General features: G+C 42.8%; 1 pseudogene; it reads left to right on the top strand.

Moving 5' to 3' along the window:
- The first annotated feature begins 651 nt into the window (after positions 1-651).
- LOC108702229 lies at positions 652-15,936 on the top strand (annotated as a pseudogene).
- Positions 15,937-26,162: the final 10,226 nt, after the last annotated feature.

Below are 26,162 nucleotides of genomic sequence, written 5' to 3'. Positions count from 1 at the left end.
GCTATCAACACTGCTTTTAGAGATCAAAGGCCAACTAAACCTGTAGTCAAACATTTTTTAGAGGTTGGACATAGGTTACCCACCTTTAGATTTATGGGAATTGATCATGTCCCAGTGCTCAGAAGGAGAGGAGATTGATCATGTTTGCTTCTGCAACGTGAGACCTTTTAGATTAAAACTTTAGGCACACTTTCACTGAAGGGTCTCAATGAATATTGTTTGTTTAGCTGTTTTTTGGATAAACACTAGTTGGATACGTGAGAGTCTTACATTTATTATGGTTCAACATCAGATTACATTTGTAAGCTGATGTACATTTTTTAAAAATTTCTTGGATTAGTTCACCTTTGATGTATGTTAACATGCTAATTAGTTTGGCGTAAAATAGTGGTCACTTAAATGCTTTTTTTGATCTTACAGAACACCAGTCTGATCAACACGAAGAAGAAGACTGAGGCTAATGTCTCTCAACTTCAAAATGAAGAAGAAGAAGCTGTTCAGGAAGTGAGGAATGCAGATAAAAAGGCCAAGAAGGCAATCACTGGTGTAAGCTTTGTAAGTCATATATTAAGTCATATATTAAACAAGAACTCATAGTCACCCGCCGTCTATTAAACAGGAACTCATAGTCACCCGTCGTCTATATAACTAATTTTCCTGCTTTCCCTGGGCTGCCATGATGGCTGAGGAACTCAAGAAGGAACAAGATACCAGTGTTCATCTTGAATGTATGAAGAAGAATCTGAAGCAGACCGTGAAGGATCGTCAACGTCGTCTGGATGAGGCTGAGCAACTGGCAATGAAAGGAGGCAAGAAGCAGCCCCAGAAGTTGGAGGCCAGGGTATGATTCAAACCAAATGCTTTCAACCCCACATGAAAAAAATAGTTGTTTTTATCATTAATATTTCAACATTTTTCGTAGGTGCGTGAACTTGAAAATAAGCTTGACGTTGAGCAAAACAGAGGATCCAATGCCATCAAAGGAGAGTCAAAGAGCTGAGTTACCAGGTACAAAATAAATAATATCAAATTGAAAAACACACAGATATTACCAAAATGACCTTTTTCATTCATTCTGATTACTGATCACGTATTTCTTGCAGTTTGACAAAAAAAAATTTTTCAGGCTTCAGGACTTAGTGGATAAGTTGCAGTTTAAAGTCAAAGCATATAAGAGACAAGCAGAGAAAACTGTAAGTATATTTCATCTCATCTCTGATGACATCTGTATATGGGTTATATAATTTTATTTAATATTTGAATATAATATATATGGTATTTATCTGAGACGGTGAATGTACTGGGACAGTTAGAAATGTGAATTGAGAATGTATAACTGTGTATAAACAAAATATGGCCATAAACAACTTACCCAGATCCATGTGGAAGTTGCTCAGCCCCCTTTGAAAATGTTCTTTTCTATTTTATCAAAATTACAGGAAGAACAAGCAAATGTTCACCTGTCAAGATTCAGGAAGGCTTAACGTGAATTGAAAGAGGCAGAGGAACATGTTGGTATTGCAGAATACCAAGTCAACAATCTCAGAGCCGAGAGTAGGGATATAGGAAGGCTAAAGTGTCCTTGCAAAGTTTTTCCCTATTACTGTATTACAGTAAAATTCTAACATCTGCCTATACCTTAGTCTGCAGTCTCCTTGTGATATGTAAATTGGTCATTGAGAAATTGCTTTGGTTAGAAAGAAAACACATTAAAAATAAATGAATCCTCTTGCATTCTAATAACAAATTTTTGCTGAAGAGGTCATCAAAGAAGTCCTTCAGTAGTTTTATGTTCTAGATGCAAATTAATGTCCAGCAAAAAGGGATCATGTGTGTGACTCTTAATTCTTCTAACTTGGTATTTGAGAATTGAAACTAGAATATGAGTAATATTCTTCTTAAACGCCTTAGAGGAAATCTGCTCCTAGGTCGCAATACAATTACCCACAGCAGTGCACATAATACATCACTGCTACAGCACTCCTGGGATTCTTGCTTTTACAGTACTGTTTACAGGTCCCATCTGGGGTCTGGTCATTGTACTATAGGTACAGGAATATGGGGAAAAACATTCACTTCTTTCGGCTGTTACCACCAGACACTGGTAAAGTGGCCTGGCTCACAGATTAACAATGTCAATTGCTACCCTTAAATTTAGCACTTGAGCCCCTAATCTGGGTGATTGACCACTGTGGTAGTATCCCAACCATCAATTTTAATGGTTTTCTGGTGTACGTGTACTTCCTTGATGAACTATAGGAGGCTTTGCTAATTACCCTTAATTTTCCTCAGATGCTTTGCCAAGGTGTCTGGGACCCACTGGGGCTTCTACCTCAGGGGCCCCCCAACCCAGAGGTGAACTCTTTCCTCCACTTCTCATACCCCCTACCAGCCTCCAACCCACACCCTCACCATCCTCCTGCACACCATACCTCTTCCTTGCACCATGACAGTGGGGTAGACCACCTAAAAAGTGGGGAGCAGGCCTAGGTCGGCAAAGCCCACAAGTACCAGGGCCTAAAAGGGTTTTTCCCGGTGTCACACTGGCCCAGTTCAACATTGCCATTGTCTACCACCTCTGTCTCCAATGTTTCCACCCTCAGGCCAGGAACTAATCATTCAAGTTAGCTTCTTCCTGCAACCAGTGTGTTACGATTGGTATCTCAACCCTAGAAAAAAAACCCAAGGTCCCAGACGCGGCTCCCGGTCTAACAGCAACCTTTCACTTCGGGAGGAGCCCTCCGCTACTTGGGTGCTGCCAGGTCTTAGCATGAAAGGACCAGGGGGAGAGTTCTGGGCAGGCAAGGGAACCATTCGTTGTTCAGCAATAGAGAACAAGAAGCATAGTCGGGGTCACAGGTCGGGTGTTGGATGTTGAATGCTGCTGCCCTGGCTTTCTGCCTGTTTACTCAAATCTGCCTTAATCTGCTCCCTGTCTCTATGAGTAATTTCTACTCTCTGCCATCCAAACAGACTTTTTGCAGCTTAGGAAGTAACCCTTCATTTTGCTATTCCTCACTGATGGCATGCCCTACTCCATCTGAAACTTCATTGAAGCTTCCCTACTCATTGTTTGGGAACACATATATCCTAACCCCCATGTAGAGAGGTAGAATGAGTATACAAGAATATCACTTCATTATTTTATACTAACTGAGGTGGATGATCTAAAGCTTATCTATGGAACTAACTAGACATACCGTAGGTCATCTTGTTAAGTAGTGCCTTTATTTTGCACTGTCCTACTAATCCCAACCCCTAGGGAAACACCATGCATGTAGGTAAATACCCTTCCCTTCTGCCTAGAGTCATAGTAACATGGACAGCATTTGTAGGTTCTATTTTACCACATTCCAAAACTTTATAAAGGTTATAAGAACAAAACAAGCCCAGTCCATGTTATTATACAGTATTGTCTTATGTGCTGATCACTGTTCAGATCCAGATTGCACTGTAGGTCATGGCTCCAAGTTGGCTGCATGTCTCCCGCAGTTATGAAGATTTTTGGTTTTGGGATATCATTACTTTAACACAGCTACACACCTGCCTTTTCTCTTTCATTCGGCAAGCAAATTGCAGCTACAGAAATCAATTCCCTCTATGGTGGATAGCCACTACAGGAAATTGTAAACAATTAGTAGAATAAGTGGAAATATAGTTCTGACTGCCCGCTACACAAGAACCAGAATTCATGTTTACTTCATTTATTCAGTTTTCAGATGCATGTTGCAAGCTCAAGTGCACCAAGAAGACTCTTTTATTTCATATTCTATTAAATTTTTGGCATATAAATCAGGGTACATAATCCGTTAAGCATTCTACAACCACTCTGAAATCTATACAAGCAATATATTTGAACTTAACAGGCTTTCCGGGGATGCAATCCCTGTGGAACCAAGTGTGTAAATATGCCAACACATTACTGTGCTACTGCCAGCTGCTTTCTGTGTGAGATTTAGATTACCCCGAATGGCGCAAATCTTTTTTTATTAATGTTACTGGCACGCTATGTACTAGTGCACCGCCTGCTCTTTTCAAAGTAGAGGCTCTAATTACAGCCACACTCAGCTATAATGCTGAAATGCTGATGGGCACATAGGAATATTATATACCAAGCTGTGACTAACACTAGTGCCAGTGTAGAATGGATCTGGCTCCATACTCCTCTTATTAAGTAGAAAGAAACCGGAGTTAAAGGGAAAATATACCCTCCTTTTTTACGTGAACTCGTTCAGTTGGGTCATGTTGAAAACTTCCAAAAATAAATATACTTTTTTTTTTACCCAAACATTCCACAGATTGAAAAGAAACAATGTTTTTCCTTCGGATCACAGTGTCATGGAACCTCACCCATTAATGTGAAGTGGGGGATTCTGGGTCTTCGTGTTTCCCTGCTTTCCTTATTGGGTGGTGCAGAAATTCTTCGGAAAGCAGGGGGCTTCAAATTCCCAAATCCAGCATCAGTGTCTCTGCAGGAATCCAGTGCAAATATTGTGCCAGAGAATTCAGGTAAGCATAACAGTAAGTGACAATATAGGTATGTCATTGGCATAACATGTGTTCCCTTCAGTTACATGAGATTCAGAGATTGTGCTTTTGCACAATCCACCACTAAAGAAAAAACATATGAAATGACAGCTGTTGGTATCAACATGTACTTTGCTGATGTTATTATATGCATTTATTTGCAAACCTGGACTGGGACAGTCTTCAGCTCTCCCTTTAAACTGTATTAAAGTTGTTTACCCATTGAGTTGCTTCCCTGTATTCTGATTGGTTACCATTTCAATGTCATCTTCTGATTGGTTGCTTCAAAAAAGGAGACATGAATTCCCCCCAAAAAAAAGCACAAAACCGATCTATATAAAGGTGAACTTGTGGAGCGGTCCTCATTGTTTGCCACTGGTTGAAGGGAGAGGATCGACTTCAGAATCCCACCCACCCAGTTGTTAATAATAATAAAAGAAAAAAGTTTAATATTGTCACAGCTATAAATGTATAAAGGTTACAGGTTAAGAGGAGGTAAACAGCCTGGGCTTCTTAATCCTTTAGGCAGCCTGCTGTGGAGATCTGATGCATGGGCTGTCTGGGAAGGTATGTATTGAGCAGTTATTAGCAGTTGTTACTGTTCTGATAAATACAACAGATAATTAAAAAAACAGTAGCTGCGGGCATTCTCCACCATGTACATGTCTGGTGTTTATCTCTTATGGTTCATTGGTAAGTAAAATAAAAATGCTGGCTACAACTTCCATGTAACTTTACTCTGTAACTTTACAGCTTGAATAAAAACTTGTTTGTGTCTTCTCCCATGTCCTGAGTCATGCCCTAAAACCACTGGCGTAACTAGAGTGTGCTGGGCCCCCCTGCAAAAAAAACTTCAGAGGGGCCCGGTGCACTCAGATCCCCATACTCCCACCCACTTCTCTCCCACACCCCACCCCTACTTTGCCCATGTCCCATCCCGACTCCACCCACACCCCGCCCTGCGTCCCATTCCTCGCCGGTTAGAGAGTGGCTGGGGAGGAGGGGGGTTTTCTTATTAGCTATAGAGGAAGTAGACCCCACAGTCTGGGCTCCCTTGTGACTGCGGGGTCTGCTTCCTCTATAGTTACGCCACTGCCCAAAACCCATATCCTTTTCCCTTACCATCACAGCTTTCTTCTGGGTAATTCTGTTTCTTTCCCTTACTCTTTAACACCTTGGTTACTTATGTGACAGTTTCCTATTGTTTTGTGGCTACACTTGCTTATAAACCTAGCCATACACAGACCTATATAAGCTTCTAGTTTATGCCATCCAAACTAAATCAGCAGCTTAAAAACCATCAATATCTGCCCAAAAATTGAATCAAACGAGGAGTTGATGGTCCTCTCCCGACAGGTCCACCTAGGCACCATAATAATCTGGCTCAAAATTCAGGTCATACCAATTCGGCCCACTGACACGAATCAAGTAAATATCCATTTGTTTGGTGACCTCTAGTGATGAGTGAATTTGCTACTTTTTTTTACGTGCACAAGTTTTTTTATGCACGCAACTTTTCTTCTCCCTCCAAGTCAATGGGTGTTTTTTTCTCGCTGCAAATGCATTAAAGTCAATGGGTGTTTTTATTTTTTTTACAGTATGTGTGCTTTTTTTCTCATTCCAAATGCATTGAAGTGAATGGGCGAATTTTTTTCCAGCAAATTTTTGGTGCAAATTAATGAAAAAGTTAGCTGACAGCTAAATACAGAATCTTGCAGCAAATTCATGAGTGACGAAAAAAATGTGCTCATTTCTAGTGACCTCAATCACATCATCCTAATTAGGCCCACTACAATGATGGTGAATTCAATTAAACATCCACTCTATTGGTCGTATTGCTTGGGGTGCATGTCCTCAATGCTAAACATGTAGAGAAAAATATAGAAAACATTGGTGTTAAAGGAGCCTGCCCAATACATGTATCATTAACACAAAGGCTGTATTGGATATAGAGTATAAGGTCTTATTTATGTCTGCCGGTACACTGAACAAAGTGTGCATTTCCACACAGTATGTTGTATTTAAAACCACTTTCATTTAAGGTACTCACATCCTAAACAACCAGATTTCATTTGAATGATGGAACATTGCTTATGTTTTCTCAGCCTATCAGATACCACAAAGAATAGGTATCTATGGTTAAATTATATCTGTCTCCAACATTCACTTAACTTTAATAGTACCAGGGAGGCGGTGGGAACGTCTACTGCCTCCTCCTCCTACAAGCCGCTCCTGATGCGCTGCACGTCTTTTTCTGTGCCGCTTCCAGGCTTGTGTCTTGTATTTAAAGGGACTGCAGCCATTTACTCACTGCCCAACATAGGTCTATTTTCAGATTGGCCTTTGGACTACTACAAATGGCATGTATTTCAGCTCCAGTACTCCAGCATCAAGACTCTGCTCTTCCTTGGTAGAAGTGGATGCCTCTGAGATTGGAGTGGGAGAAGTGCTTTCCTGCAGAGATGAATTATGATATTGGTAACAGGGAATTACTGGCCATTAAATGAGCCTTTGAGGAGTGGTGACATCTCTTGGAGGGTGCTAAACATGTGGTTTTGGTGTTTACCAATCACATCAATCTCCTGTATACTGAGTCTGCTAAGTGCCGAAATCTCAGACAGGCCAGATGAGCAATATTCTTTGCCCGATTCAATTTTATCATAACCTACAGGCCTGGAGAAAAAAATGCTAAAGCTGATGCTCTCTCCAGAAGTTTTGTCTTTAATCCTTGAGAGAAGACTGAACCCGTTTTTATTGTTTCTAAGGAAGTGATTGTGGCAGCACTGAGTCCGGATCTGTATTCTTCCTAGTCAGAGGCTCAGGTTAATCTAATGTACCACCAGGCAAACTCTTTGGGGCAGAAAGGAAGTTGGGGAGCACCTCCCATCAAATGAGAAAAACAGAAGATGGTGTGCAGGGTCAAGTGGTAATTCATAAGAGACAAAGCCCATTAGATTTGGGTGAAACGCGCGTCAGGCGCTCTATTAGTTTTAAAGTTGGTTAGGCAGGGCGCCGGAACTGACGAAAATAAGGGGCTGACACCACTTACTGGGAGGGTATGGTGCGGTGGGTGAAGGGGTTGGTATGGAAGTGGTTTTTACAGGCATTTCCCACTAATTTTGCATAGCAGTAGGCAACCTGCAACTACAACTCTCTCCATAGCAGTACGCAATCTGTTACTACAACTCTCTCCAACCGCCACCTTCTTGTAATTTAAGGCAGCTTTTGCCAATTGTAACTTAAGGCAACTTTTGCCAATTATAAGTTAAGGCAGCTTTGCCAATTTGGGGGGGGGGTACGCTGTGGGTGAAGGGGTTGATTTACAAGGTACTGCTTCAGGTGGAAGCTTCAACGCTCATATCAGAGCAGATATCCGTCAATTGGGAGGGCTGTGCTGTGAGTGAAGGGGTTGGCTGACCAAGGACTGTACAACGGGGGTCGTTCCAATAGAGACGCAAGCTCTAGAATTTACTAAGCCTGCCTCTCCAACGATTAGCAGCACCTCTATCCATACTAATGTTGTATACATGGGGGTGCTAACTAAGTGAGCGACTTACACAACCCCATCGATTTAGGCCCCACTGACCCTTTGGGTTATGTGCTTCTAAGGCGGCGATCTGTGTTTTATAACATTGCATGTAGTCTACTACCCCTATTACCCCCATATTTATGGCCAAATAGTGTTTAAACAGAGTGTTTTGGGGTGACCTCCACTAGCATACATTTACCACTTATCAGTACCACCAGCCCACTACCCCAAGTTAATCCGTCTCCCCGGTCCTAACCATGTTTTAATTACTACTGGCAGGGTCGGACTGGCCCAGCGGGAAACCGGGAAAAAACCCGGTGGGCCCCGACCCGTCATGGGCCCCCAATCGTGCTATTCCAAAAAAAAAAAGTCGGAGCGCCGTGCCCTCTGTGCGCTGTATGCGCATGCTCGCCAGCACCGCTCCGTCTGCTCATGCGCGCCAGCACCGCACCATCTGCGCATGCGCGCCGGCGTGGAACACATGGAAGGGAGCGCATGGCACGGTGCGGTGCAGCAATCAGTCCGACACTGATTACTGGAGTTTTTTATCTTATTTATCAGAAATAAAAGTTAAGTTTTAATGGTGTATAAATATGAGCTTGTGGATATGCTTTGATGGGAGGGTGCAAATACATGGGCCAGTTCTTTCTCTTTCTTGTTCTATTATAAACACTTTGGGGCAAACTTACTAAAGGGCGAAGTTTCTAACGCTAGCGAAAACTCGCCCGTGTGACGTCATTTTGCCACTTCGCCAATTTACTAACGGGTGCTGGTGTAATTTCTCTAGCGAAGTGGACCTACTCTAGCTCTAATTCGCACCCTTACGCCAGGAAGTTAAGCTATGGCGAAGGGACGTAACTACGCTAATTCACTAACTTGCGGATTTTCGTGAACGTTACCTCTTGCGCCAGACTTTACTTCGCCACCTCAGACAAGGAGAAGTGCAATAGAGTAGATAGGGATGGTTCAAAATAAGTTGAAATTCCCAAAAAAAAGTCCCAAAAAAATGCTGGCGTCTTTTACTTTTTATAGGGCGATAGGCTGAAAAACATCAAATTTTTATTAGGGTACCCTCCTTCCCCCCTACATTTGATAACATATGGCACCTAAACTATACTGTGGGCACATGTGTTGGGCATTAGAAAACATTTATTAAGGTTCCGATCACTAGCGTAACTTCGAACCGCTGATCGTAACATCGCTAGCGCAACTTCGCAAACGATCGGTAACTTGTGCGTAACTTCGGAACTTTGTGAATTTGCACAGCTCTTGCGAATCTGTGCCTGACGAAGTGTGGCGAAGTCAACGCTGGCGAAACTTCGGAGGTAAGTAAATTTGCCCCTTTGTTCTAGAAAACATTTGTGAAGCAGTTATGTTACAAACTCATGATTCCAAGGTAGCTTGCCATCCGGCCACAGTAAAACCTGTTCCCTTTTGTCCTGCACTCTCTGGTGGCCAACATTGAGGCAGGATGTTGGTAAATAGTTTGTCAACGCTCAAAACCTTCCAGGTCTTTACCTCAGGGGCTGCTACAAATGCTTCCTATTCCTGAAAGGCCATGAACCCATATCTCCATGGGTTTCATTGTGGAATTACATCCTCCTAAAGGGAATACTGTCATTTGGGTGGTAGTGGATCATTTTAGTAAAATGTCTCATTTCATTCCCCTTCTCACCCTCCACTCTGCTAACTCTCTTGCTGGACTCGTCCTATCTAATATATTTCATGGGGTTCCATTGAACATTGTTTCTGATAGGGGGGTTCAGTGTGTTTCAAGGTTCTCGCAGGTCTTTTGTTCACTTATGGCGCTTTTTTTTGGCGATCCTAATTTTTTTCTCAGTCCCTAGCCTAGTTACAAAAATATTCAAGCCAAAAAAAAGTTTGCTGGGAGTAAAAATAATTGCAAAGTCACATTGTCCCATTCATTTTGTTAAAAATGTACAGTTTTACAAATCTCAAAAATAAAATTGATTGAACCCCCCGTCTATTGACTTAGAAAACTCAACAGGTTTTACAGTATCTGATTAATTATTCCACTTTCGAGTGATAAATGTCAAAACTTTGTTTGAAAAAATTTAGATTTTACATTTCCATATATTTGTCCCTTAATGTAATGAATTGTTGGACACAGCAAGGTTCTGCCATATCACCAGAGATATATTTCGGTCTGGTGCTGCCCTAGGAACTGAACCACTTACTGCCCCCTATGTTGTCATTGTTGAATTTAACTGTAATTGCCTGGTGGTGATCTAGGGGGAATATTTTTAATTACACAAGGGCTTTCTCCTAAAGCTGCACCCTAGCCAAGGGCCCCTGGCAGGGTAGGACTGGGGGGCCCGGGGTCACCTTGGGCTCCTGTGCCAGGGCCCCTCTCTGCTGCACCTCTGCACCACCACTATGTTTTGGCAGCGACTGCCCAAAAAAGGGAGGTTGCAGCAGGAAAAAAGCCACCGGAACTGGGATCTGAATGCGGAATATATAAATATAGCCTTGCATATCACTGATACATTACTCAGTACTCAGTAGTTCCTAAATTTACTACAACAATATTGTTTTTTGAATAAATTTGCGATATAATTTTGCCAAATGCCTATTCCTTTCCTGTTACAAGCTTCGGCTGGGAAGGAAGCTGCTTTTATTTACCGAGGGGCTTGAAGGCATCTAGAATGTATGATCAGAAACAAGAAACATTTGGCATTGACTCTGAATCCACAGTGCCCAGCCAACTGACAGATCCCTCAAGCAGGTGCCACTCTACTCCATTTAATCGGTTTATTCATGCCTTTGCCAATGTAGGTTTAACAGCTCTATTCACAGAGCACAATCAGTAGCACAATCCCTTCAGTTCCTTTAGTATCTCACACAGCTCCCAATAATATGACACATGAAACACTACAAGGAACTTTTACTCAGAGGATGTAGCACACATTAGCGTGGGCCACGTTATGTACCTACCTAGCCCTTCCCCTATCACTTACTGTTCCTGGCTGGTGAGGTACCACTGGGTATCCCATCTTTACTTCTCAGCGGAGCCTCAGTTGCTCAGCTTGTTGGGTTTCACTGTTCCTTGTCATCTATCAGGTTTTGAACCAGAAAGTAATTTTTTACACAGGCTGTCCTTTTCAAAACTACTACCTACCTGAACTGGTTGCAGAGTCCCAAGACGCAGGCAAAATTGTGCTCATTCATCATAGTCAGGTCACGTTAAAGGGGTGGTTCACCTTTTAGTTAACTCAGGGGTGCCCAGACTTTGTTACCCTGGGATCTACTCTCGACACCTGGCCCCTTTCAGGCGAGCTACCTTGATAAAAAATAATGGGCGGTCTACCATACGGCACAAGAAAAAGTATCATTAGCTCATAAAATGGTTATAATACTATCTTGAATAGATTTACCTTGATAAAAAATAGTTTGTCAATAATAATACTAAAGTTAGTTTTTCATGCTGGCAAGGGAGAGAGTATGAGGCAGGCAGGGGATTTCCCTCTGGGAAGAGTATGAGGCAGGCAAGTGATTGCCCTCTAGGAAGAATATGAGGCAGGCAAGGGATTGCCCTCTGGGAAGAGTATAGGGCAGGCAAGGGATTGTCCTCTGGGCAGAGTATGAGGCAGGCAAAGGACTGCCCTCTGGACAGAGTATGAGGCAGGCAAGTGATTGTCCTCTGGGAAGAGTATGAGGCAGACAAGGGATTGTCCTCTGGGAAGAGTATGAAGCAGGCAAGGGATTGCCCTCTGGGAAGAGTATAGGGCAGGCAAGGGTTGTCCTCTGGGCAGAGTATGAGGCAGGCAAAGGATTGTCCTCTGGACAGAGTATGAGGCAGGCAAGTGATTGCCCTCTGGGCAGAGTATGAGGCAGGCAAGGGATTGTCCTTTGGGAAGAGTGTGAGGCAGGCAAGTGATTGCCCTCTGGGCAGAGTACGAGGCAGGCAAGGGATTGTCCATTGGGAAGAGTATGAGACAGGCAAGTGATTGCCCTCAGGGCAGAGTATGAGGCAGGCAAGGGATTGCCCTTTGGGAAGAGTATGAGGCAGGCAAGTGATTGCCCTCTGGGCAGAGTATGATGCAGGCAAGGGATTGCCGTTTAGGAAGAGTGTGAGGCAGGCAAGGGATTGTCCTCTGAGAAGAGTAATAGGCAGGCAGGTGATTGCCCTCTGGGCAGAGTATGAGACAGGCAAGGGATTCCCTTCTGTGGAAAGGATGCGCCAAATGCAGGGGAATGGAAAGGCAATGAGATCTCCATTTGGAGAGAAAGGGGGTGCAAATAAGAGGGGTTAGGAAGGGGCAGGTTAGGGGTCTCTAACTGATGATTAAATTGGACAAGGGATTCCCGTCTAGGAAGAGTATGAGGCGGCAGGCAAGGGGTTCCCTTGGGTAAAAGGACAGACAAGGAGGTCTCCATTTCGGGTGCAGATAAGCGGTTACCATTTGGGAAAGGAAGAGGCAGGTTAGGGGTTTCTAACTACACAATGGACTGTCCCTGTGCCTCCAGCTCCGGTTTTCCATCCCCTGCGGTACCTGTCAAGTTTTTCTCCAGCTTTAGGGTATGGTGGTGCTGATCAGCACTCAGTGCAGGGCGGACCCATCCCTCAATCGCCTACCGATCCATCTCCATACGGCTGCTGCAGAGACACAGACCTATTTTCACTACACTCCCATTGTTCTTTTTGCAAGATGTCGCTTCCAGCCTGCGCCTTATACCTCGCAGCTCACGTGGTTACGTCTGTATGTGTCAGGTTCTTGAGACAGGTCACGGTCTACCAGGAACATTACCGGGATCTACTGGTAGACTGCAAACAACGTCCTGGGCACCCCTGCTCTACATCATACTGAAAGTTAATTTAAAGGCGAACAACCCCTTTAAGTCATAGTCCTGCCCCTAATTGTCCCTGCCCTGTCCTGCCCTCCTTCATACCAAAAACAAAAGTTGCCAACAACACTCTCACCAACTACAGTGAGCTTTATAGATCTAATCTATCTAGGGGTAGGCAGAAGAGGCACGTGCCTTGGGCGCAGAGGTGGAGGGGCGTCATGGACAAAACCTCTTCTGCCCCCTACTTCAGACCCTTGTTTTCCCCACCTGCAATCCTGCATCCTGGATGTGTGCGCTCTTCTGCGTGAGGAGAACAGGTGAACAGTCCATTGAAATCCCAAACATATTGCTGGGGATCATATCTAGGTAACATCCATTTTGTGTAGTATTTCACTTGTTAAACCCAAATATTCTAATACAATACAAGATCTTTATTTTAGAGCTAACTTTATTGCAGGTCCAAATTGGGCCTGGTGTAAATATATATATATATATATATATATATATATATATATATATATATATATATATATATAAAATAGTAGCTGACCAGTCTTGTATAGACACATGACCTCTCTACTTAAACTGCACTAGTTATACAATTATGAAAGTTGTGACTTCATAGGTTTTGACAATTCATTTGATTTCCTACAAATGTGACACCTAGTTATTTGTATTCAGGCTTAGTCTAGAAATACAGGCTGTTTTTTGACTGATGACTTTGCCCACCCCCCTGGAAAATTTTCTGCAGACGCCCATGTCTACATTTATCAAGGGTTTCTGGTAAAACTTTTTCTTGTTGTTCATGAAAAACTAGAAAAATTGACCCTCTCATATTTTGTACCTTCCAACAGGTCTATTCTATCAATTTCCATACATTTTGGAACGTCTGTGTACCTTCCTCCCTTAAGTGTCTCAACACAAGCTATTTAATGTATATTTATTATTTATTAAAACTGGCCCACCTCTTGGTCTGTTCCATTAATGTCCTTGTTAGAAGTGAATTTATAGTGTAAGCACCCATAGCTGCTCTCATTCCTGGGAAGTCAAAAGTGGGAGGGTAATAGTTGGGCACCAAGGACCCTTTTTTCTCCTCATTCTCACTGCCATAGAAAATCCCAGCAATTTAAGTTTAGGGAATTGCTGCCATCTGCTGTTCACACTCATTGTTGCTGGTAAATGAAAGATGTAATAGATTTAATAGAAGTAGGACAGAGCACTCAATCATGAATAGAGAAACATACTATCAATAAACACTGCAAAGTGCTACATTTCAACTAAAACAAATGAAGAATAGTAAAGAAAACATATAAAATACATACATCTTGGGGGGTGTAGTGCCCAGTCAGGGCCGCTCCTGTCATGAGGCAAGGGGAGAACCTCAGAAAACAGTGAGGGGCCAGTTACCAGGGGTGGCTTTTAGCTGAATTTTAAGGATCCTCTAATAGTAAACTGTTTCAAATTGTACAAAATTACCTGCCTGCCATGGTATAAACTCCCTTAAAAGCCTGGCACAATGTAAAGATGCCACACTTGCTTTATTTATAATGAGAATTAATTCACTCTTGTACTAGTACATTTAAAAGTAAAAAATAAAGAAACAAATACTAGAAAGAATGTAGAAAACAACAAAACAATACAGCCGCACAATGTAATAACCCCTTTTTGTGGGGCATTTACTGAATCAGACCTGATCACTATGTTGGCGCCGCTTCTCTGTAAGCCATGGGGTTGTATCTTTCAAATCCAGTGCTAAGGTCTGTAATCCTTTAATGGTGAGATTTGCTCAGGTGGTCATAGATGGTACAATTACAGTCTTTCCAGGAAAAGATCTTTCCAAGATAGATTGATCATTCCAATACATACGTGTAGAGCTGAATTGTCAGATATACAGGGAGAAATAATTCTACCTGTATATGACGATTCAGAAATTTCCACGTTTTGCCGCTGACTAATAAATTCGCGAATTTGCCAGAGACAGTTCCAACTTGTTGCCGGCGTCAAAAGTCGTGTTTCGTGAATTTTCACCCGTTTCGCGAATTTCGCAGGAAATTTGCAAATTTTGTGGCGAAGCAAAAGTTCGCCCATCACTGGTGCCTTCAAAGACACCCGATCAAAATTTTCTGGCCAGCTCAATTGACAAGTCTTCTGCTAATATCGGTCGGCTTGTCTCCCACCATACACACTGAATATCGTATGAAAATTCGTTTTGTAAAATATTATCAGTGCGTCTAAGGCAGGCATGTCCAAAGTCCGGCCCGCGGGCCAATTTGAACCTGGTTTCAAATTTACACTGGCCCGCAGCCTCCGTCATGAATTCAATAATAATGCAGCCCGCCAGCACAGTGCGATCAGGAACATTCACTCCCGGAGATGGAATCGCGTAGCAATAGACACTTACTGGCACGTAGTGACGCGCAACTCTCGCATACTTCTTTAGTTTACTGTACTGGCACATCAGTACGTCTATTGACACCTTCAGCACTAAAGAAGTATGCGAGATCGACGCGTCTCTACGTGCCAGTAACACCTTCAGCAGTGCGTCACTACGTGCCAGTACATGTTTATTACTAACACCTTCAGCACACATGCAGCAGTATAGACCAAGTTAATATTACTGCTACGGTACATGATTCCTTGTTTAAGTGAGGCATGAATAAGTCCAAACAGACTCCACTTCCTAAACGCTGTGTACGCGTCCATCTCCAGGAGTGTATGATCCTGGAATGATCCTGATCGCAAGCTAGCTACCTTGGAAGGGATAGCAGTGTCAGGCTGAATGGTCGGCCCCAACACATTTTCACCTCACCAAATCTGGCCCTAGTACAAAAAGTTTGGACACCCCTTGTCAGGCTTACCAGGGTTTTCAGATGATGGATCTTGTCAAGCTGTAGAAGGACTCACAAGCGGCTCGCACAACACTGAACCCACCTGAGGATGTTACAGGGGGAACCGTGAGTGGAGAGAAGCCAGTGAGGCTACACAGGATCGAGGTACCAGAGGGTCGAGAAGAGAGGCGTAGTCAGGCAGATCCGAGGTCAGAGGCAGGCAGCAAACAACAGGAACGATAAACAGGTCGAGGTCTGGGTATTCAGCAAAGGATCAGAGTCGAGGGCAATCAGAGGTCATACACAGGAGTCAATAAGAAAAGTATAGCTAGGTCTCACAGGAATAAACCACGATAACCAGGCATAGAAGGAATAAAAAAGTAGGTTTAAATACCTTAAGTCTTGGCGCCGCTTTTTCGCCAGCGTCGGCACGCCTGCGTAAAGACGCAGGCGTCACTACGTTCTGTGCCGTCCATGCGCGCACACGCGCCTGCGCTTCGACGCTCGTGACGTCAGAGCCGCCGAGAGCCGCCGCGCTGGAACCCTTCGGTAAGTAACCTTACATTGCCCCCTACCGAGATGCGGCCTCTGGACGCAGATGCTAGAAGGCTTGTCTGGATGAGTCTTGTGGAACTGAGCCACAAGTCTAGGGGCATGTAGATTTGAAGAGGGCTCCCAGGAATTTTCTTCCGGTCCATAGCCTTTCCATTTGACCAAATACTGTAGTCTTTTCCCTCTCCTTCGTGAATCCAAAACCTGTTCAACCACAAATTCTTCTTGGTCATCAACTATAACTGGAGGAGGCGGAAGAAGAGTTCTTCCTGGAAATTGATTCTGTACCACAGGTTTAAGCAACGCCGTATGGAACACCGGATGAATGCGGTAAGACTTGGGTAACTTCAATTGAAACGAAACGGGATTAATTTGACGAGTGATAGAAAAAGGACCCAAAATCTTTGCCCTAACTTCTTACTTGGACAGGATAATTTGAGATTGACTGAAGATAACCAAACTTGGTCTCCGACCTTGAACTCAGGATCCATTCTTCGTTTACGGTCAGCAAAGCTCTTGAAATCTTGTTGTGCTTTAGTCATTGTTTGTTGTAGTAATTTTAAGTTATGTTTCAGAAAGACAAGCCGATCCTGAACTGCGGGGAGCGAGATCTCAGGAAGCGATGAAGCTGGGAAAATTGCAGGATTCAATCCATAATTAGCAAAAAATGGAGACTGTTTGGTCGAGGAATGGCATGAATTATTATAAGCAAATTCTGCTAAAGGAAGTAAATATACCCAGTCGTCCTGGAGATAAGAAGAATAACATCTTAAGTATTGTTCTAGAGTTTGGTTTGTCCTCTCTGTTTGACCATTAGTTTGGGGGTGGAATGCTGAAGAGAGAGATACCTTAATTTGTAGTGCCCCACATAGAGTCTTCCAAAATTGCGAGGTGAATTGTGGACCCCGGTCAGAAACTACTTCATCTGGTATCCCATGAAGTCTAACCACCTCCCGAATGAATACTTCAGCAGATACAGGAGCAGAAGGTAGTTTGGGTAAAGAAACAAAGTGAGCCATTTTGGTGAGACGGTCAACGAACACCATAATAGCAGTGTGTCCTTGTGATGGAGGAAGTTCTGAAATAAAATCCATAGACACAGATCCCCACGGACGGGATGGCACAGGAAGAGGTTGTAAAAGACCTAGTGGTTTGCTATGAGAGGTCTTAGATCGAGCACAAGTTTCACAAGAAACAACGTATTTAGTACAGTCCTTGTTCAATCCAGGCCACCAAAATAATCTTCTTGCCAACAAAGAGGTCTTTTTAATCCCTGGGTGCCCGGCTAATTTAGCATCATGGACAATTCTGAGTGCCTCTAAACGAAGGTTTTCTGGAACAAAAAGTTTATTCTTAAAAAAGAAAAACCCGTCTTTATAACTTGTTTCCTGAGGAAGTGAAGAATGAGAAATAACTCCAGAATCTCTTTTAACTTGATCAAGGAAGGAGGTCTGAAGGAGAAGAAAATGGTTAGGTCCCAAGATGGTTTCGGAAGATTCATGTGAATCTGGTTGTGGAGAAAACATCCGAGATAAAGTGTCAGCTTTTGTGTTCTTAGTGCCAGGGCGATAAGTAAGGTGGAAATTAAAACGCATAAAAAATAGTGCCCATCTGGCTTGCCTGGGCCTAAGTCTTTTAGCTGACCGTAGATATTCCAGATTACGGTGATCTGTAAAGATAAGGATAGGATGTTTGGCGCCTTCAAGGAGATACCTCCACTCCTCTAAAGCGAGCTTAATCGCCAATAGTTCCCTGTCAGCGACGTCATAATTACACTCAGATCTTGACATCTTATGAGAAAAAAAAGCGACTGGGTGAAGTTCCTCTTTAATACCTGATCTTTGGGAAAGAATGGCTCCAACAGCATTTTCCGAAGCATCCACCTCTAATATGAAAGGAAGCGAAGGATCAGGGTGATGAAGGACAGGAGCAGAAATAAAAAGATCTTTTAAACATTGAAAAGCTCTTTGAGCTTCTGAGGTCCACATAAACTTTACATTGGCTCGTGTGAGACTGGTGATAGGTGAAATGATTTGAGAGAAATTTTTAACAAATTTTCTATAAAAATTAGCGAAGCCAATAAATCGCTGGACGGCTTTTCTAGACGTGGGAGCAGGCCAATCCAAGATTGCTGAAACTTTTCGGGAATCCATTTGAATTCCTTGGGGAGTGATAAAGAAACCTAAAAATTCCACAGAATCTTGTTCGAAAATGCATTTTTCCAGCTTAGCATAGAGCTGATGAGTGCGTAAGCGTGAAAGAACCTTCTTCATATGTACTCTGTGGTCTTCGAGAGAATTGGAGAAAACAAGGATGTCATCTAAGTAAATTATGACAAAGACATCCAAGAAATCACGGAACACGTCATTCACAAAGTGTTGGAACGTTGCTGGGGCGTTACATAGGCCGAACGGCATAACAAGGTACTCAAAGTGCCCGTATCTTGTGCGAAAAGCAGTCTTCCACTCATCTCCTTCGCGGATCCTGACCAGATTATAGGCCCCTCTAAGATCCAATTTCGAAAAGACTTTAGCTTCACGAAGCCGTTGGAATAACTCTGGGATGAGTGGAAGTGGGTATCTATTCTTAATAGTTATTTTATTTAGTTCGCGGTAATCAATGCAGGGTCTTAGTGAACGATCCTTCTTTTCTACAAAGAAAATTCCAGCGCCAGCAGGAGAAGTGGAATGACGAATAAAACCTTTGGCTAAGTTCTCATCAAGATAGTTGCGAAGTTCCCAATAACTCAGGCTCAGATAGAGGGTATATACGACCAAAAGGTATTTGTGCACCAGGTAGCAGGTCGATAGGACAGTCATAAATGCGATGTGGGGGCAAAATGTCTGTACCCTTCTTATTAAAGACATCCTTAAAATCTTGATAAGCCACTGGAAGATTGTCAGGAACTCCTTGCGAAGATGCTAGCGAGCAAAGTTCAATAGGCCTGCAGGATCTTATTGGTTGACATCTTGAGAGACAGAAGTCAGAAGAAAAAACTATTTCTCCAGAAGCCCAATTGATAGACGGATTATGCTTGCGAAGCCACGGCATCCGTAAAATAACAGGAAATAAGGGTGACGCCACAATGTCAAAGTTAAGAGTTTCAGAATGAACTTTATTAAGGGACATAGAGAGGGGAAAAGTCTCTTGAATGACTGGACCAGATAATATGGGTGAACCATCAGCAACTCGAAGAAACGTGGGATTCTTTTTCTCGTGCAAGGGAAAACAGTGAGCCTTAGCCGTCGCAGAATCCAGGAAACACCCACTGGCCCCAGAATCAATTATTGCTTGCAGTTTCACCGACTTGTCTTCCCACTGTAAAGAAAGTGGAATGGTAAGTAATGGAGTAAAAGGAGACGTAAATACTGGAGATTGGTTAGAAACTGCTTTACCCTTCAAGGAGGGCCGAGTGGGGCAATCACGAAGCAGATGACCAGCAAGTCCACAATAGAGACACAAATTAAGCCTCCGACGTCTTAAACGTTCCTCAGGAGTTAATGCTGATCTAATAGCTCCGATCTGCATGGGTTCAGGGTCCGCAACCGAAGAGGAGACAGCAGGCAACCGAATTGGTGGGGAAGCATGAGGAAGTACCCACATTGGGGAACCTTGACCTGACCTCTCAGCTCTGCGCTCACGGAGTCTGCGATCAAGTTGTATGGTGAGCAAAATGAGATCGTCTAAAGTCTCTGGGATTCCCGTACGTGCCAATTCATCCTTTAGGCCTTCTGACAACCCCAGACGATACTGGTGTTTGAGTGCAGACTGATTCCAGTCAACATCTGCTGCAAACTTGCGGAACTGAACTGTATAATCTTCGGCTGGCCCACGCCCCTGACTCAGAGAACGAAGTGACGCTTCAGCCGCCGAAGTCCTGTGCGGATCATCATATAATATGGCCATGGCTTTAAAGAAAGACTCCACTGTAGCCAATTCTGGGCTCTGCAGATCCATTAACCGAAAAGCCCAAGCCTGGGGATCTCCGGACAACAAGGAGATAACAGTACCCACCCGAGCCTGTTCAGTAGGATAGGTACGAGATTTCAGAGTAAATAAAAGTTTACAGTTATTTTTAAACAGACGAAAAGTCTTCCGATCACCGGAGAACCGTTCCGGGAGATGAATCTTGGGCTCAGGAAGGTCAGAAGGAAGTACTTGGCTCTCAGAGGCAGATTGATCAGCCGCTGATACGGATGCTGAACCACCGAGAGGCGACTGCAGGGTCCGCATCTGATCTTGCATCTGGGCGTAACCTCCCTGAAGTTCACGGACCGCTTGAGTAAGCGAGGATAACTGTTGGGTAAGGACTGAGAATGGCGATGGCCCTTCCGCTTGATCCATTTGGCCTGGTTATACTGTCAGGCTTACCAGGGTTTTCAGATGATGGATCTTGTCAAGCTGTAGAAGGACTCACAAGCGGCTCGCACAACACTGAACCCACCTGAGGATGTTACAGGGGGAACCGTGAGTGGAGAGAAGCCAGTGAGGCTACACAGGATCGAGGTACCAGAGGGTCGAGAAGAGAGGCGTAGTCAGGCAGATCCGAGGTCAGAGGCAGGCAGCAAACAACAGGAACGATAAACAGGTCGAGGTCTGGGTATTCAGCAAAGGATCAGAGTCGAGGGCAATCAGAGGTCATACACAGGAGTCAATAAGAAAGTATAGCTAGGTCTCACAGGAATAAACCACGATAACCAGGCATAGAAGGAATAAAAAGTAGGTTTAAATACCTTAAGTCTTGGCGCCGCTTTTTCGCCAGCGTCGGCACGCCTGCGTAAAGACGCAGGCGTCACTACGTTCTGTGCCGTCCATGCGCGCACACGCGCCTGCGCTTCGACGCTCGTGACGTCAGAGCCGCCGAGAGCCGCCGCGCTGGAACCCTTCGGTAAGTAACCTTACACCCCTTGTCTAAGGCCACCTTAATAAGAATTCATGTAGACATACCCTTACATTGTAGCACAGTATGCAGAAAGACATGCTTCTCCCAGAATGCACTATTCAGAGAACAGATTCAGTGCCTGGATCACTGAGCTGCCAGGCAGAAACACCAGAGACAGGAACATTAAAGGACATGTAAAGGCAAAAAAATCAAATGCCATTTTTACTTTCTTTAATGAAAAAGAAACCAATCTCCGATAAACTTTAATTTAAAAAAGTGTACCGTCTTTATAAGAAACCTTACTGTATGCAGTGACATTCTTCCTTCATTTACTGCTGTGGATAAGAATTGTCAGACGGTCCCTAACTGCTCTGCAGGGAAACAATCATAGTTATGAACAGCAGAGGGAGCCCCCACCTTACTTCCCAGCCATGCAGAACTCAAGCAGCTTTGTTTGTTTCCCTGTAGAGCAATCGGTGACTGTGTAGAGATTTGTATTGGATTTATTGTTGCCTTTACATCCCCTTTACTGTTTGCAACTCCAGCTGCTGGGACAAAGATCATGGAGCCAGATTTAAAAAGATAAACTGTGATTTTATTTGGAGGATTATTTTGCTGTAGCCACTGGTTCTGCAGAGTTGGAGAAAGTTTGTATTAAACAATACAAAAACTATAAAATCCACAATAGATTACATGACAACACATGACCCAGTGCAGTCTGCCTATTCTGATGCCTCCCTTTGGGCTGTTCCCTTTTGTGCTTTTATTTTGAAGCTTTTGCATCCTTTTTGCAATGGGTAGTTCAATGGGAAACTTGTTCTAAGGGGGTTATTCGTTATGTAGATGATTTCCTATTAGTCGGTCCTGCAGGTTCTAGTTCATGTGGAATTTTGTTAAGTACTTTTACGTGATTTGCAAGGAAATTTGGCATTCTGTTAGCTGTGGAAAAAAACATACCTCCTACTACAACCTTGGAATTCCTTGGTATTCAGATAGACACTTTAAATCGTGAATTTCGCTTACCCGAAGAAAAAGTAGCTAAGCTGCGAAGCATTCTAAACTCAACTTTAAAATCAAAAGGTTAAATTAAAACATATACAATCTTTAATTGGCCATCTGAATTTTGCTACGCGGGTTATTCCTATTGGTCGGGTTTTTAACAGAAGTCGGGTCTAGACAATCCTAACTGGCACATAAGAATCCCTCAGGTAGTTAAAGGTGACCTTATTGTTTGGCAGGAATTTCTGGAGAATTTCAATGGCATTACTTATTGGCAAGGAGAATTATATGAGAATGCAGCATTGAATCTGTATACATCTGCTTCAGCAGGGTTTGGCGCTATCTCTGGCACATATTGGATTGCGGATGCATGGCCAACTTTCTAGAGCTCAAGCTACCAAAAATCTAGTGTTGCTGGAATTTTTTCCACTGTTAGTTGTATTGGAGGTTTGGGGCCCTCAATTGGCTAACAAACGTATTGTTTGGCACTGCAATAATATGGGGGTGGTTCAAGTAGTGAATAATCTCTCTTCTAACTACCCCCCCAGTACTGAGATTACTTAGACAGGCAGTATTCCGTGCTCCTAAATTTAACATTTTGATTCAAGCAAAACATATCCCTGGTTGTAACAATGTTGTGGCCGACGCATTATCTCGATTTCAGTTCAACGAGCTCTGGGAAATCGCCAATTATTTGGACAAAGAAGGAACACCATGCCCGCAGCATCTGTGGAATTTAGTATTGCCAGAATTTCAAAATGGTTAAGTATGTCATTGGCAGACAAAACTTGGCATGCTTACATCACAAGCTGGAATGAGTGGATGAAGTTCAAAACAAGTTTTCCCAAAGTTCATTATCAAGGGGACAGTGATTGTCTTTTGTACTGGAGCAAGTTAAGGCTCAGGACTCTCTTTCAGATATAACGAAAACATTAGCAGGCATATCCTTCTTTTTAAAGGTTCAAGGTGAAGCTGACATAACTAAATCCTTTTTGGTCAAACAAATCCTTCGGGGTGTTGGTAGGATTACACAAGCTGTTGACATTAGGAGACCCATAACATTATCATTGTTGAAAGATTTAGTTTTAGTTCTACCTCAATGCTTTTCTCAGTTTGAAACAATTTTGTTTACTTGGTTATTTTCAATGTCTTTCTTTGGTGCCCTTCGGGTAAGTGAGTCGGTCTCTCATAGTAAAAGGTCCCCAGGGGGTATTGGGAGTGAAGATATTCATTTGGTTGAGGGTAAATTAAAAATTATATTAAAAAAATCAAAAACGGATAAAGTGGGAAGAGGGACAACCCTTTGGCTTGGTAATAGCACGGAACAGTCGATATGCCCAGTATCAGCTTTTAGCCATTATCAGCAAGTCAGGCCCTGCCTTCCTGGCCCTTTCTTTATACACAGTGATGGATCGTTCATGACAAGATTTCAATTTGTGAAAATTCTCAAAGGAGCTGTCAGTAAGTTAGGTATACCACCTGAGCACTATAACACACATTCTTTCCGCATTGGAGCTGCCACGCAAGCCTCATTGATGGGTTTAGGAGAAGACTTCATCAAAAGGCTTGGCAGATGGAACTCCTCTAGATATCAACTTTATGTTAGACCTACCCTTGTTTAGTAAGTCTTATCTTCTTTTCGTTACAGTTTCTCCCCCATTGGTCTGGATTATTGGACACTCTTTCGTCCACAGAGCAGGAGATAGAGCAGAACAACGAACCTACACAACTAATTTAGACAGTAAAGATGTTAGAATTGTTTGGATGGGCATTCGAGGCCTTAAATGGCCAGATTTTTTACCAATAATTTTGCAAATGAAAGCTCGTTGGGGTTTCCCAGCAATTATTCTGATCCATTTATCTGGGAATGACATAGGAAAGGGCAGAAACATTGACTTAATTCGTAATATAAAAAGAGACCTTGCTCAGATCAAATGTATTTTTCCCAATACTGTGATAATTTGGTCTGAAGTCATGCCCGGATTAGTCTGGCTTCAAGATGCAGGCTTTCATCCCCTTGAGAGATGCCGTAAAAAACTTAATTTTGCTATTGCAAAATTTTCCAAAACAGTTAATATTTTGGTTTATAGGCACTGTGAGTTGGAACAAGGTTATGAAGGTTTGTATCGCTCGGACAGGGTACTTTTGTCAGATATTGGTTTTGACATTCTGAACATGGGATTCCAAAATGCAATAGATAGAGCTTTACATGTGTTGGGAATGGCCAAGGCCAATGTAATGATTTAATTGACGTGGAGGTATGCCTCTGGCTAGGCGGTAAATTAGTGGGGCTTAAGGATATTTGTTGTTAATCTTTAAGGCGGTCCACTGCAGAGATCTGATGCAGAGGCTGGTTTGGAAGATATGTATGAGCAGGTATTAGTATCATTAGCAATGGTTAATGTTCTGATTGATATGATATTTAATAAACAACAGCTGTGGCCATTCTCCACCATGTACATGTCTGTGTCTATAATTTGGTTGTTATGTCATAATTGGGTTGTGGTAAGTAAGTAATGCTGTCTGCAACTCCCATGTTTATGTTTATTATACAAAATACAGCATTTCTAGCCTTATTCTATTTTAGACTTTACTTTCCCTTTAAACTTTAAATTTCAATTTTGGAAAAACAGTAAAAAATAAAAGATGAAAAATAATTGAAAAAGATCTTTGTTTCTGGTACACAATCTAAAAGCAACTCAAAAGAAAAAAGAGTTTGGAAGGTGAACAACCCCTTTAATTATACATGCACAATTCTAAAAATAAAACAATTATTTCCCTTAATTTCTTTATAAAAGGTGACAATTCTATGGCCACATTAAAACCATCGGGAGATTTTGTACCACATTCCAAAATCTAGTGTTGTTCCCCCTGTCCTTTTGGTAAGGTTAATTTCTTTCTTTCTTCTTTTTTGGATAGATTTATGATTCTTGTGTGTGCTAAATAAACATTTCATGTGTGACACTGCTAAATGTATTCCAGTGTATTGTTTGTTCATGTTGTAGGACAGAATCCGCATGTGATCGGTGGCTTAAGAACTTGTTATAACTGAGCAATGTGCAGAATAGAGAGCTAAGGGAAAAGCTGGACGATTGTGAGTAAAATATTCACAATGTTCTGGATTGCATAGCATTAATAGTGGCTAAGACACTGTCCACAAGCAGGTTGCTAATCAGGTGAGTAATAATAAAGGAAACAGACCCTGTGGTTGCATGGGGGGGCCGGACTGTGGGATATGCAGGACTAAAATCCTCCCTCTCCAGCCGCTCTCTAGAAGAAAAGTTGAACACAAGCCTCATGGGCAAGCACACATGTGAGAATCTGTGGGGAGGGGGAGACAGAGGACTGCATTGCTATGTCTGCCTCTCCGAAGATTTTTTGCTAGTTATGCCAATGGCTGAGATGCTCAGTCTGCAAATAACATAGTAACATAGTAAGTTAGGTTGAAAAAAGACACACGTCCATCAAGTTGAACCTTAAGTCTGTATATAACCTGCCTAACTGCTTTTTGATCCAGAGGAAGGCAAAAAAAACATTCAAAGCCTCTCCATTTAGCCTCAGAGGGTGGAAATTCCTTCCTGGCTCCAAGATGGACTAGTCCCTGGATCAACTTGTACTATGAACTATCTCCCATAACCCTGTATTCCCTCACTTGCTAAAAAGCCATCCAACCCCTTCTTAAAGTGTATCAGCCTGTACAACTGATTCAGGGAGAGAATTCCACATCTTCACAGCTCTCACTGCAAAAAACCCTTCCGAATATTTCGGTCTATTCTGGTGCCAGAGAATGAACATGAAATTGTTTCTTCTCTTATGTTGTGCAAATTGAAAAGTGTCCTCTTTTATATAAACACAGGCACATACCTGCATCAAAACTACACAGTTCTGCCAGTTGAGTAAACTCCCACCACATGTATGAACTCATAAAACGCAAAGTCGGCAACAACTCACAATGTTTACACAATTCTACATGAGAAAAAATATGGGGAAATGATCCAACATTTCCACTAATGAAGCTTTAGCCAGAGAAATAGTC

The sequence above is a fragment of the Xenopus laevis genome, chromosome 9_10S (assembly GCF_017654675.1).
Source record: "Xenopus laevis strain J_2021 chromosome 9_10S, Xenopus_laevis_v10.1, whole genome shotgun sequence".
Lineage (NCBI taxonomy): Eukaryota > Metazoa > Chordata > Amphibia > Anura > Pipidae > Xenopus > Xenopus laevis.
This window is presented reverse-complemented; position numbering and strand designations above follow the sequence as displayed.